At 45.1% G+C, this 13,370-nt stretch overlaps 2 protein-coding genes and 1 non-coding gene across 6 annotated transcripts in view; 2 read left to right on the forward strand and 1 right to left on the reverse strand.

Annotated features, from left to right (window-relative positions):
* The window catches only part of NDUFAB1 (NADH:ubiquinone oxidoreductase subunit AB1), a 1,133,838-nt gene that overhangs the window by 373,618 nt on the left and 746,850 nt on the right, over positions 1 to 13,370 (forward strand). The gene's annotated exons all lie outside the window — the stretch shown is intronic.
* Positions 1 to 13,370, reverse strand: part of CACNG3 (calcium voltage-gated channel auxiliary subunit gamma 3) — a 108,763-nt gene that overhangs the window by 19,599 nt on the left and 75,794 nt on the right. The window lies entirely within an intron of this gene.
* On the forward strand, positions 10,257 to 10,389 carry LOC126945134 (small nucleolar RNA SNORA1). The gene has a single exon (XR_007722310.1). It is a non-coding gene; the product is annotated as a small nucleolar RNA SNORA1 (small nucleolar RNA).

Raw genomic sequence — 13,370 nt, forward strand, 5'->3', positions numbered from 1 at the left:
GCAGGGGAGGGGTGTTGGCAGTGACACCGTCCATTGTTAGTTGATTTCCATACTCCTCGTTATTTGCTGTTTTCCATACTTGAATTCCACGAAAGATTTCAAAGGAAGAAAGTGTTCAGGTGAAGATGGAATGGGAACACTACTAAATACAGACCAGTCAAAATTATTGAGGGAATTAGGAACTACATATGTGTGGGCATCTGCTTGCAAAATGGGCCTATTCATGGTGGCTTCAGGCAGCTTGAGACTAAGACTTAGAACCAGCAAATACCCGAAACTCCTGGAGACACAGTCACTAGTTTTGTTGTTGTTGTTGTTTGTTTGTCTTTTAGGCAGAGTTTCGCTCTTGTCACCGAGGCTGGAGTGCAGTGGTGTAATTTCAGCTCACTGCAACCTCCACCTCCCCAGTTCAAGTGACTCTCCTGCCTCAGCCTCCCGAGTAGCTGGGACTACAGGCATGCGCCACTATGCCCAGCTAATTTTGCATTTTTAGTAGAGACAGCGTTTTGCCATGTTGTCCAGGCTGGTCTTGAACTCCTGGCCTCAGCTGATCCACCTGCCTCAGCCTCCTAAAGTGCTGGGATTACAGGCGTGAGCCACTGCGCCTGGCCTGCAGTCACCAGTTTTTAATGTTCTAAAGCAGCTTACTACTACCCATGTTTGTATGGCCCGTGAGCTAAGAATGGTTTTTGCATATTTAGATGGTTGAAAAAAAAATTGAAAGAAGAATATTATTTGTGACCTGTAAAAAAATGTGAAATTCAGGTTTCAGCCTCAGAAAATAAAGTTTTATTGAAACACAATCATGCCCATTTGTTTATATTGCTTCAATTTCCTGATTATAACATTAGGCTCCTCATGAAGCCATTTTGAGAACTAAAGAGAATAAAACATGTTGATGCCACTATCACAGAGTTCAGTATTTGCCACAGAGACAGCAAAGCTGAAAATATTTACTCTCTGGCTCTTTAGGAACAATTTTGCTGGTCCCTGGTTTAAAGATTTCTGTCCCAAGAAGGAAAAAATGGAAAGCAAAGGGGAGTTTGGGCCTTCCTGGGATAGAAGACATAATCTAGACTGGTGTTTCTAAAGTAGATAATACTGGCTTCTGGGGCAAATCTGGGTTGCAGACTGTTTCATTTTGTGGTTTTATCTGTGTGTGTTTGTTTTACCTGCAATACTCTTTTGCATATTTTATTTTTAAAAATTAAGCTTCTGCATTTTATTTTATTTTATTTTATTTTGAGATGGAGTCTTGCTCTGTCACCCAGGCTGGAGTGCAGTGGTGCGATCTCAGCTTACTGCAATCTCCACCTCCTGGGTTCAAGTGATTCTCCTGCCTCAACCTCCTGAGTAGCTGGGATTACAGGCGCCCGCCACCACGCCCGGCTAATTTTTGTATTTTTAGTAGAGACAGGGTTTCACCATGTTGGCCAGGCTGGTCTTGAACTCTTGACCTCAGGTAATCTGCCTGCCTCGGTCTCCCAAAGTGCTGGGAGGACAGGCGTGAGCCACCGCCCCTGGCCTATGCTGCTGCAATTTAAAATTCTGAATATTTCACATTAAAAACTGATTTGCAGTTTCTCTTCAAAAACGGGGACCTCTGTCTCACATTTCCATGCGGGAGTAATGAATCCCTGGATGACGTAGCTGACATCAGCAGCCCTCTTTAGACTGGGTGTAAACTCTCCAGTTGGCCAAAGTCCCCACCTAGCTCTATATTCTTGCCTGGCCCTGTAGATATTCGAGTTTGCAATCCCTGAACCAAATGTATTTAGTAGGAGCCCAGTCTTTGGTGTCCCACGTGGGCATGAATCCTGACTCAGCCACTTACTAGTTGTGGTACCTATGGCAAATTACCTCTTCAAACCTCAGTTGCTTCTTCTACAGAATGAAGATAATAATAGTAACTTCATGGAGTTGCCATGAGAATCAGTTGAGGCAGTAATAGCAGTTATTACGCCAGTTGCTGTTCTCAGCACTTTACACATAAATCTTTTAATTAGGCAATGACATAAAGCACTTAGTTCAGTTCCTGGAGTATGGTAGGAACTCGATATATTACAGCTATTATTACCGTTGGTTTTGGTAGGTATTTTAGGATCACAAGAGACACATTGGTGCCATGGTGAGATTTTAAGAAGCCATACAGAAGGAAAAGGAATCAAGAATTTTCCCCAAGGAAGACTCCACACTGAAAATGAATCTGCTGGCACCCCATGTCATACATGCATCACAAAGTGAGCTTGGACATTCATGTAAGTAGCATATTGCTGGCTCCCAGAAATAACCACTATTTAGCATTTTTGTATATTTCCTTCCAGGCTCTTTTTCCCCTGTGCTTTCGCATACAAATGGCTTTACAAAACTGGGATCGTGCTGTTCTTCTCACTTATATTTTCTTAGGAGTATCTTCCCATATCAGTAAATCTGAGAAAAGTAGAATGAGATTGGACTTGCCCACCCACTGCAGAAGATGGAACCAAGAAAAATGGTGAAGACATGTAGACTGTAAGGATGAAGTCAGGATGCAGAGAGGAGCACTGTCCTGGCACAGCTTTAAGCTCAGGCATTGGAGTAGAGAGAAGTAGAAGCTAAAGCAGGAAGAGGATCAATGGCGTTTGGTTTGGGGGCAGGATCCGGTGGTTACAGGTGAGGGAGGACAGGAGTCCAGCGAAGGGCATGTGTGAGAGCTGGGCCCTGAGAATTCATAGACCCCAGGACCCGGGAAGAGGTTTGGAGTGAAAGACAGAGCCAAAAGAGATTTCCGGAGGTGCTGAATGAAGTACAGTTGCAGAGACCAGCTTTTTGGTGGCCACAGCTTCATCCTGGGGAAAGAAGATCGTACCAATGGTTTGTCTCTGGTTCAGACAATGGAAAAGTACTTCCTTCACATGAGGAGGGGTGCTGTCCTTAAGCGGATACTTTTTTTGTTTTTCTGCTCCTTTTTAGTTGACATGTAACAATCGTACATATTTATGGGATACAGAGTGATACTTTGATACGTGTACATAATGAATAATGATCAAATCAAGATAATTGGCAAATCTATCTCTTTTAGCTTTTGGAAAAGATACACTAAATTATTTTATTTATTTATTTATTTTGAGATGGGGTCTCACTCTGTTGCCCAGTCTGGAGAGCAGTGTCATGCTTATGGCTCACTGCAGTCTCGACAGTTTGGGCTCTAGTGACCCTCCTACCTCAGCCTCCTGTAGCTGGATCTACAGGTATGCACCACCACACCTAGGCTAATTTTTATATTTTTTGTAGAGATGGGGTCTCATCATGTTGACCAGGCTGATCTTGAATTCCTGGGTTCAAGTGATCCTCCCACCTCAGCCTCCCATGTAGCTGGAACTACAGGTGTGTACCACCATACCCAGCTAACTTTTATATTTTTTGTAGAGATGGGGGTCTTGCTATGTTGCTCAGGCAGATCTTGAACTCCTGGACTCAAGCAATCCTCCCACCTAGGCCTCCCAAAGAGCTGGGATTACAGGTGTGAACCACCACGCCTGGCCCCACTAAGTTATTGTTAACCATATTCATCCTACAGTGCTATAGGACATTAGAACACATTCCTCCCCTCTAGCTGTAACTTCTGACACTTTTTCTTAAAGGTTAAACCCTAGAAATTTTCCTACTGAAATCAGCACTGAGATAAGAATGCTCACCATTGCCTCAATTATTTGTTATGGTTCTATACATTCTAGCACAAGAAGGAATAAAACAGAATTAAGAGTTACAAGCAACAGAAAAAATTAAAAAAAGGAATAAAATTACAATTTTCCCAGGTCATAGAATTAACCTACTTAAGAAACTGAAAGTAGGCCAGGCGCAGGGGCTCACGCCTGTAATTCTAGCACTTTGGGAGGCTGAGGCGGGTGGATCACCTGAGGTCTGGAGTTCGAGGCCAGCCTGGCCAGCATGGTGAAACCCTGTCTCTACTGAAAATACAAAAATTAGCTAGGCGTGGTGGCGGGCACCTATAGTCCCCGCTACTCGGGGTGCTGAAACAGGAGAATCTCTCTAACCTGGGAGGCGTAGACTGTGAGCTGAGATGGCACCACCGCACTCCAACCTGAGTGAGACAGCGAGACTCCATCTCAAAAAAAAAAAAAAAAAAACAAAAAAAAACAGGAAGAAGCAGCTGAAGGCAATTAGCTGAAAAAACACAGTAGAATGAATGAAAGAGCTCAGTGAGGTGGTTTCTTACACGATACTAAGCCATACAATAAAGCTGTAATAATTAAGTCATTGTGGTACTGGCATTTTAAAATCACATTTACTAGGATATTTTTTCAATACCGAGAAATCATACAAAGAAAACAAGAAACAGTCCATTACCCTTTATTCAGTTAATCCCTTTTAAATTAAAAAGAATAGATGTACGTAGAGAATTAAAACAGTATGGAAGGGATTAAACGTGCTTTCTCCACCACCAAAAATTCTCTCACCTGATAACTCAGCAGAATAATTTTTTGTTAACTGCACGTGGAGTGAAATTATGTCTAAGCTGAGAGCTGAAGGTTAATTAGAAGTTAATCAGAGGAAGGGAGGTGTGTTTCTCGAAGCAGAGGGAATAGCATGTGTGATGATGAGAGAATGAACAAGAGAAAAACTCATTTGGGAACTCAAAGTAGCTCAAGCTGTTTAGAGGATGGATGGTCTGGAGGACAGATCCAGTGGGTACAGGTGAGAGGAAAGGGGTGATGGGAACCGGGGAAGGTAAGTGTGAGAACTGGGTTATGAAGATTGATTTTAGGTCCTAGGGATTCCCTAATGCCCAAGACAGAGACGATCTTGATCCTCGGAACTTGCATTCTCATTGAGGAGAGAGACTATAGACAATATATCCGAGCTTTGAAAGATACAAAACACTGGGGCTGGGCACGGTGGCTCATGCCTGTGATCCTAGCACTTTGGGAGGCTGAGGCAGGCAGATCACTTCAGATCAAGAGTTCGAGACCAGCCTGACCAACTTGGCAAAACCCTGTCTCTACTAAAAAAAAAAAAAAAAAAAAAAAAAAAAAAAAAAAAAAAATTAGCTGGGCATGATGGTGCGTGCCTGTAATCCCAGCTACTTGGGAGGCTGAGGCAGGAGAATAACTTGAACCCAGGAGGTGGAGGTTGCAGTGAGCCGAGATCTTGCCACTGCACTCCAGCCTGGCTGACAGAGCGAGACTCTGTCTCAAAAAACAAAGAATAAAAAACAAAAAACCAAGAAAGATACAAAACAGAATGATGTGATAGCAATTCTTCATTGGGTGGGGGCAAGTGGAGGGCAACACTGGATAGGGTTGTTGCAGAAGGGACATGAGCTCAGACCTGAAAAAAAGGAGCCAGTTATATGAAGAGTCCAGGAAAGAACTTTCCAGGCAGAAGGAAATGGAAATGCAAAGACCCTGGGGTGGGAGTGCACTTGATGAGTTTGAGGAATGGAAGAGAGGCTAGTAGGAAAAAAGAGGGCATATTGCAGTGGTTTCACTGGGTCCATCAGCTGCCCTTCCAGCTGTCTTTTCAGCACTGGGATGTCTGTGTCCATCAGCTGCCCTTCTAGCTGTCCCTTCAGCACTGGGATCTCTGGAAAATCTTGGAGGTTGAGTTGCACATGGACATGGACCAAGGTCAGCCCCAGCTCTTTCTTAGGGTAGGGAGTAACCTTGAGGCCACCAGATTTGGGGTAACTGAAAGAACTGACCTGGTTCTGGGTGGCTTCTAAGCATGCAGGAATGGGGAGGGAATCTAGAAATGGGATGTTTGTATTTTTAACTCTTTTTTAATTTAAAAATTATTATTATTATTATTAAACATGGGGTCTCACTACATTGCCCAGGCAGGTCTCAAACTCTTGGGCTCAAGCTATCCTCCTGTCTCTGCCTCCCTAAGAGCTGGGGTTATAGACGTGAGCCACCACACCCAATCTGTATGTTTAACTCTTGAAGCCCTTTTTGTCTATCGCTGGGGAAAGTGGTGCTTCCCAGGTATTTGAGCTGATAGGGACTCAGAGTCCCCATTTTGAGTATTTCCTTTCAGATCTCAGCAGTGTGGGCTCCAGCCTGATCCTGGGAAGTGGTCATCAGCAATCACAAAGGGGTATAAGGCTGCTTGTCTGTGGATTTTTACAAATAAGTCATATGGTTGCAATCTGGGGGAGAAATCGGCTGCCTCTTCTTCGGCAGGTGCCTGTCTGACCTCTAGAGAGGTAGTGTGGTGTACTGGTAGGAACACAAGCTTTCAGTTTGAATCCTTGCCCAGCCACTGAGTTACTAATTGTATGGTTTTGTACAATGGACTGAATGCTCACTTCCTCTCAAAATTCCTATCTTGAAATCCTAATGCCTGCAGGGCATGGTAGCTCACACCTGTAATCCCAGCACTTTTGGAGGCCAAGGCAGGAGGATCTGTTGAGACCAGGAGTTCAAGAGTAGCCTAAGCAACATGGCAAGGCTCCTCTCTACAAAATGTTTAGAAATTAACTAGACATGGTGGCACACACCTAGAGTCCCAGATGCTCAGAAGGCCAAGGTGGGAGGATCGCTTGCGTCTGGGAGATTGAGGCTGCAGTGAGCTATGATTGCACCACTACACTCCAGCTTAGGTGACAGAGGAAGACAAAGGAAATCCTAATGCCTACGATGATGGTATTAGGAGTGGGGTCCACTGGGACATGATTAGGTCATGAGGGTGAGGCCCTCATGAATGGGATTAGTGTCCTTATAAAAGAAACTCCAGAGAGCTCTCTTGTTCTCTTTCTGCCATGTGGAGACGCAGTGAAAAGACAGCCATCTGCAACCCGGAAGAGGGCCCTCACCAGTACCCCACCATGCAGGCACCCTGATCTCAGACTTCTATCCTCTAGAACCATGAGAAATAAATTTCTGTTATTTGCAAGCCACTCATCCTATGGTGCTTTGTTATAGCAGCCCAAATGGACTAAGACACTTTCTTCCCCTCGGCCTTGATCTCTTCATTTTAGTTTTTCTTTTTTTAATTTTAATTTTATTTTTTCAAGGTAGAGATGGGGTCTTGCTATATTGCCCACGCTGGTCTCGAATTCCTGGCCTTACACTATCCTGCCACCTTGGCATCCCAAAGTACTAGGATTATAGGTATGAGCCACAGTGCCTGGACTTGATCTCCTCAGTTAGAAAATGTTAATGATTGGCCAGGCACGGTGGCTCACGCCTGCAATCCCAGCACTTTGGGAGGCTGAGGCAGGTGGATCACGAGGTCAGGAGATCAAGACCATCTTGGCTAACACCGTGAAACCCCGTCTCTACAAAAATACAAAAACAAAATTAGCTGAGTGTGGAGGTGGGTGCCTGTAGTCCCTGCTACTCAGGAGGCTGAGGTGGGAGAATGGTATGAACCTGGGAAGCAGAGCTTGCAGTGAGCCAAGATCAGGCCACTGCACTCAGCCTGGGAGACAGAGCGAGAATCCATCTCAAAAAAAAAAAAAAGCCAATGATCTCCAGATTGCTGCGGTTTCTTTCTCTGTTTGTTTTTTTTTTTTTTTTTTTTTGGAGACAGAGTGTCACTCTGTTGCCTAGGCTGGAGTGCAGTGGTGCAATCTTGGCTCACTGCAACCTCTGCCTCCCAGGGTCAAGCGATTCTCCTGCCTCTGCCTCCCAAGTAGCTGGGACTACAGGTGCATGCCACTAAAATTGCAAGAGTTCAGGGCCTAGGGTTAAACAGACCTTGGTTTTATGACTCAGTTTCCCCTTCTATAAAATTATGTATTGGGCCGGGCACAGTGGCTCACGCCTGTTGTCCCAGCAGTTTGGGAGGCCAAGGCAGGCAGATTTTTTTTTTAAAAATATTTTTTGTATTTTTAGTAGAGACAAGGTTTCACCATGCTGGCTAGGCTGGTCTCCAACTCCTGGCCTCAAGTAATCTGCCTGCCTTGATCTCTGAAAGTCTGAGGTTATAGGCATGAACCACTGCACCCAGCCTGTTGGGGGTTTCAAAAGAAATCATCATAGTATCCATGTTTGTTGAGATGTGCTCTGCCAGGCCTTGGGTAAGGGCTCTTTGGGTGTTCCCCACAATCCCATGAAGCAGGCACTGTTGTTGGTCATAGGATGGGCTGAGGAGCATGGATTTTGGAGTCAGAATGAGCGGGTTTGAATCCCAGCTCGGCAAGTTGCTTAACTTATAAGTGCCTCAGTTTCCTCCTTTGAAAGCTGAGAATAACAATAGGAATAGAAGAGTCAGCGTTCGTCAAGTGCATTGGAGCAATGCTTAGCACATGGGAAGTGTTATGTATGTGGATGTCAATTCAATAAATATGTTTCTTTTATTTTATGTATATATGTATGTATGTATGTATGTATGTATGTATGTATGTATGTATGTATTTGAGATGGAGTCTCGCTCTATCACCCAGGATGCAGTGCAGTGGTGCGATCTTGGCTCACTGCAACTTCTGCCTCCCAGGTTCAAGCGATTCTCGTGCCTCAGCCTCCTGAGTAGCTGAGATTACAGGTGCCCACCACTACGCCCGGCTAATTTTTGTATTTTTAGTAGAGACGGGGTTTCATCAGGCTGGTCTTGAACTCTTGACCTCAGATAATCCGCCTGCCTCGGCCTCCCAAAGTGCTGAGATTACAGGTGTGAGCCACCGTGCCTGGTCCAATAAATACTTTTACAGAAGGGGAAGCTGAATCATAAAACCAAGGTCTGCCTAACCCTAGACCCTGAGCTCTTGCAAAATCCTCTAAATAGCACTAACATAGTGCCGAGCACTGGGAAGAGGGTTAACAGGGGGCAGCTATTAATATCATTATCTCTATTTTGGGCATGGGGGTGAGAGGAAACCAATGGAAAACTGGAGGGTATGGTCTTCTTCATCCTGCCCTCACCCAGACATGGGTACACAAGTGCCAACCTGTGCATGTGGGTGTATGCGTGTGTGTGTATTCCCACAGAGTGCTAACTCAGGCAGGGAGCCCCAGGAACCATCACTCTCGGGAGGGAATAGACCTAGACCAACCTGCTATGCCAATTTTGGCCAAAGGCCAGACAGAGCTTTCTGGGTCATTGAAAGACAGCTCTGAATTTAGTGGGTTTGACTTCAAGTCAAGAAATACTGGATCCACAGCAGAGAGGCCTGGGGAAGTGAGACTGTCATCCAAGGCCCAATCTTTCCAAGTTTGCATTCCTGAAGGGAGATCTTAATGGGAAGTGGAGACAGGTTTCCCCAGGATGTCCCCCTCCAGTGGAAGAAGAGGATATCAGTAGAGCCTCTCAATGGACTTCTCACATCCATCTCCTCTGCACGGCCCACGTGGAGGGTCCTGGGGCAGATTTTGGTGGCTGTGAATCCACGAATCTAAGAGAGAGACATCACTTCTGAGCAGGCTCTGGACAGTCATGATGTGCTCAGAGTGAGGGCTGGCACTCCTCACCAGCCCAGCTAGCCCAGCGACAGTGCCCGGAACCTGCTCAAACCCATAAACAGGGCCAATTCTGTAGCCAGAGCTTGAGTCCAGCCAGTGCAACCACATTCCAGGGGCCCCCAAAAGCCCAGCGTAGAGCTCAAAGCAGAGGCCAACAGGAACCCAGGGTCCAGCGTTGTAGGTCTTTTGCTAGAACTCCTTTGTGAAGATTTTTGCTTCGTGATCTCAGGAAGGAAGAGCAAATACCATGTGTGTTTATGCTTCCTGAGTACTTGGGTTAAGCCCTTGATTAAGAATGTTTGGGCTCCTGGTGCTACAGCAGATCTTTATTATCTGAGAATAAGGATGCCTTACAGTGGTGATTGTCAACATCGGTTCACATTGGAATTACCTTGGGAAGGGAGGCTGGAAAAATGCTAAGGCTGGGGTTCTACTCCCAGGGATTCTTACTTTATCTGGGCATCTGAATTCCTCTCCTCTCCTCTCCTCTCTTCTCCTCTCCTCTCCTCTCCTCTCCTCTCCTCTCCTCTCCTCTCCCCTTCTTTTCTTTTTGAGAGATAGGGTCTTGCTCTGTCACCAGGCTGGAGTGCAGTGGTGCAATCATAGCTCACCGCAGCCTTGAACTACTGGACTCCAGCAATCCTCCTGCCTTAGTCTCCTGAGTAGCTAGGACTGCAGGTGCATGCCACCATACCTGTCTAATTTTTAAGTTTTTGTTTTTTTTTGGTAGAGATAGGGTCTTGCTATGTTGCCCAGGCTGTGGATTTTTCAAAGCTCCCTGGGTGATTCTAACTGTGCAACTAAAGTCAAGGACCACACCTTCAGGTGAGTCCACTGAGAAATAGGAACTAAAGCCTCTTTCTAGATGAAAATGGGCACTATCGACCGTGGTGTCTGAAAATCGTCAGCGGCTAAATTGAAACACAGGTTATGCTTCCATAACAGTGTATATATTGCAGTGGGGACAATGAGACCTGTAACATTTTGAAAATTTTTTTAAGAAAATAAAATAAAAAAAAAAAAAACCCGGGGACTCCCATTCCATAGTAAACAATCGAGTCCAAAAACGTGCTTCCAACTTGATCTGAAAATGAAATTATAATTCAGGAAAACATGCCGATTTTTCTGATCTTCATGCACTAGGGTGAACAAAAAAAGTAAGCTTTGTTGATTTCAGAGCAGCAGGGATGGGGCATGCATAATTTTTCTGATAAAATCACGTGATGGTCCAGTATGAAATCTTTCCCTTCCCTGACAAGATCACGAAGTTTGACTTTCACAGCAGGATCATAAAATAGGTCATTTTTGCAAGAAATATTTGAGCATGTCATCAGTTTTCCTAAGGGCTCCTGTTAATCCTTTGATATTCAAATCATTGGATGTGTCTATCACATCATCATTCTTGTCAATTTTCTCTTCTTCCATTGTTAGCTTGTGTCCCTCCAGCAGGCTCTTGTCTACCCATGGTTAACACATCACGTTTTGCCTCCTATTTTCGTTGTATTGTCACGTGTTGACAAGAGCTGGCAATCGGAAAGAGGCTGCTGGACAAAAACCGGGAATTGCAGAGTGTTAAATGGGGCAGGGGTGTGGAGTGGAGTGGGGAGGGGATGCCTGTGTAGGGAATGATTTTATAACTGGTCCGATCATGAATGCACATATTCATATTAAGACAGAGTTTACTTGCCTGTCCGTGCAACCTTGCACACACAGGGATGTGGATTTTGAATTCATAGTAACAAGGACCCTGAGCTAAACTTGGCCCCTGATCAAGATGAAGCACTTAGGGTATAACAATTACAAATTACCACTTCTAATAAGAGAACCATGAGTCAGTTTCTGAGAAATAAATATTTTCTTCTGGTATACAGAACTGTGGTTGGTGCACATCCTGATTTACTCTTTTCTCATTCTTTTTTTTTTTTTTTTTTTTTTGAGACAGAGTCTTGCTCTGTTGCCTAGGCTGAAGTGCAGTGGCACAATCCTGGCTCACTGCAGCTACCATCTCCCAGGCTCAGGTGATCCTCCCACCTCAGCCTACCAAGTAGTTGGGACTGCAGGTGCATGCCACCACCCCTGGCTAATCTTTTTATTTTATTTTTGTGGAGATGGGGTCTCACTATGTTGTCCAGGCTGGTCTCAAACTTCTGGCCTCAATCGATCTGCCACCTCAGCCCCCCAAAGTGCTGCGATTACAGACATGAGCCATCGCACCCGATCCCTGATTCATTCTTTTGTTCAACAGATATCCGGAGAGGCACCTACGTTACTTGCGTTAAGCACTGTTTCTAGCACTTGAGACTTATCAGTGAACAAAACAGACCAGGCTGTTATATTCCAGTGGAGAGAGATCTAGAGTAAACAAAGAAATAAATGAAACAAATGCATCACTAAAAAGGAAAAGATAATTTCAGTGCTAAGCTCCATGAAAAGAATAAACCCTGGAGAGAATGTGATTGGGATGGGGAAGGATAGTCGTGAGATTGGGTGGACAGAAAGGGCCTATCTGAGCAGGCAACCTGAGTGAGAAGAGGAAGTCACCCATGGGAAGATTTGAGGGAAGAGCCTTCCAGGCAGAGTAAACTGCAAGTGCCAAAGCCCTGAGGAAGGATGACACTTAGTGTGTTTCTAGAACCAAGACAAGCTCAGGACAACTGGAGCAGGGTGAGTGAGGGGGAAAGTGGGATGAGATCAGGCCCATGAAGGAGCAGGCACAGATCACGGAGCATCTTACAGTCCAGGGTCCAGAAGTGAAAAGGAGCATACATAGTCCAGGCTTTGGAGGGTTTTCAGCCCATGAGAAACACAATCTGATTTACAGTGTAAAAGATCTCTTTGCCTGCTAGGAACTTGTGGAGGAGCAGAAATGAAAGTGCATCTTAGAGGAATCATTGAAAGAGACCTTGGGCTTTTTGGAGAAGCCACTGGTGATGGGGGTGGGACAGTAATCAAGCCAGAGTCTACAGAGGTATGCCTCGTTGAGAGAGAGTCCTGCCTTAAAACCAAGTATGGGGAATTTAATGAGGAGCGACTGTCCGTGCTACCTGTCATTTTTTTGCAGGCAGTGAATAGGCTTGCTTCATTTCTAAAGAGCTTGGTTTTGAGCTCTTTGCTTGATCAGCCCATTGAATGGGTTTAGGAGGTTTAGAGTGAACTGTTTTCCTTGGTCCTTCATTATCGGGTTATTGAGGGTTTTGATTCAGGTCAGTCCTGGAGCTCACAGCCAAGAGGCCAGCCCTTCCTAGCCTAGACCACAGGGCATGTTCACCAACACAGTACCTTGAAACTTTGTAGACGCTGCTGTAGGAGTCACCAGTTAGGTAGAATAGTCATGTGTTTGGGGTACCAGCAAAGCAGGGGTACAGAGAGGGAGAGAGAAAGAGAGAATGACAACTATAAATTATTTGATATTTGACATTTACAAAAAACATTGAAATGCTACGGAAGAGAACCAGATGTGTGTTGATCTTCCTTATTTAATAGCTTAGTGTTACTAACACTGGAGATGTATGAGGGTAGGGTGGCCACCCTGACCATTTCAATGCTTAGAGTGTCTGAAAGTCTTCTTAACCCTGCCTTGGCAGGCATTAAAAAGCATGCAGATCTCATCCTGTTTCCAAACCACAGAGGCTTCTGGGGCTGTAGCAGGGGTTCTGGGGAGAAAGGTTGAAGAGAGCAAGGGTCATAGATGCGGCTCCTGGGTCTTAGATGCTTTTTAACTGGTGACATCTCTCTTTCAGAGGTGCCTGGAAAAATTGGGTCCACCTGCATGAGAATCACCTGGGCTTTTCTTAAAACAAACAAACAAACAAACAAAACAAGTGCATTCCTGGGCACCTCCGCAATGCCCTGAATTAGAGACTTTGACAACCTGTGGTTTTGAACAGGTTTCTCCAAGATTCTGAGGCATAGCAGAGTCTGAGAGCGGTGCTGTGACCTCAGGAGGTGCTCCAGCCTCTGTCGTCA

This window comes from Macaca thibetana, chromosome 20 (genome assembly GCF_024542745.1).
Source record: "Macaca thibetana thibetana isolate TM-01 chromosome 20, ASM2454274v1, whole genome shotgun sequence".
NCBI classification, from domain to species: Eukaryota; Metazoa; Chordata; class Mammalia; order Primates; family Cercopithecidae; genus Macaca; species Macaca thibetana.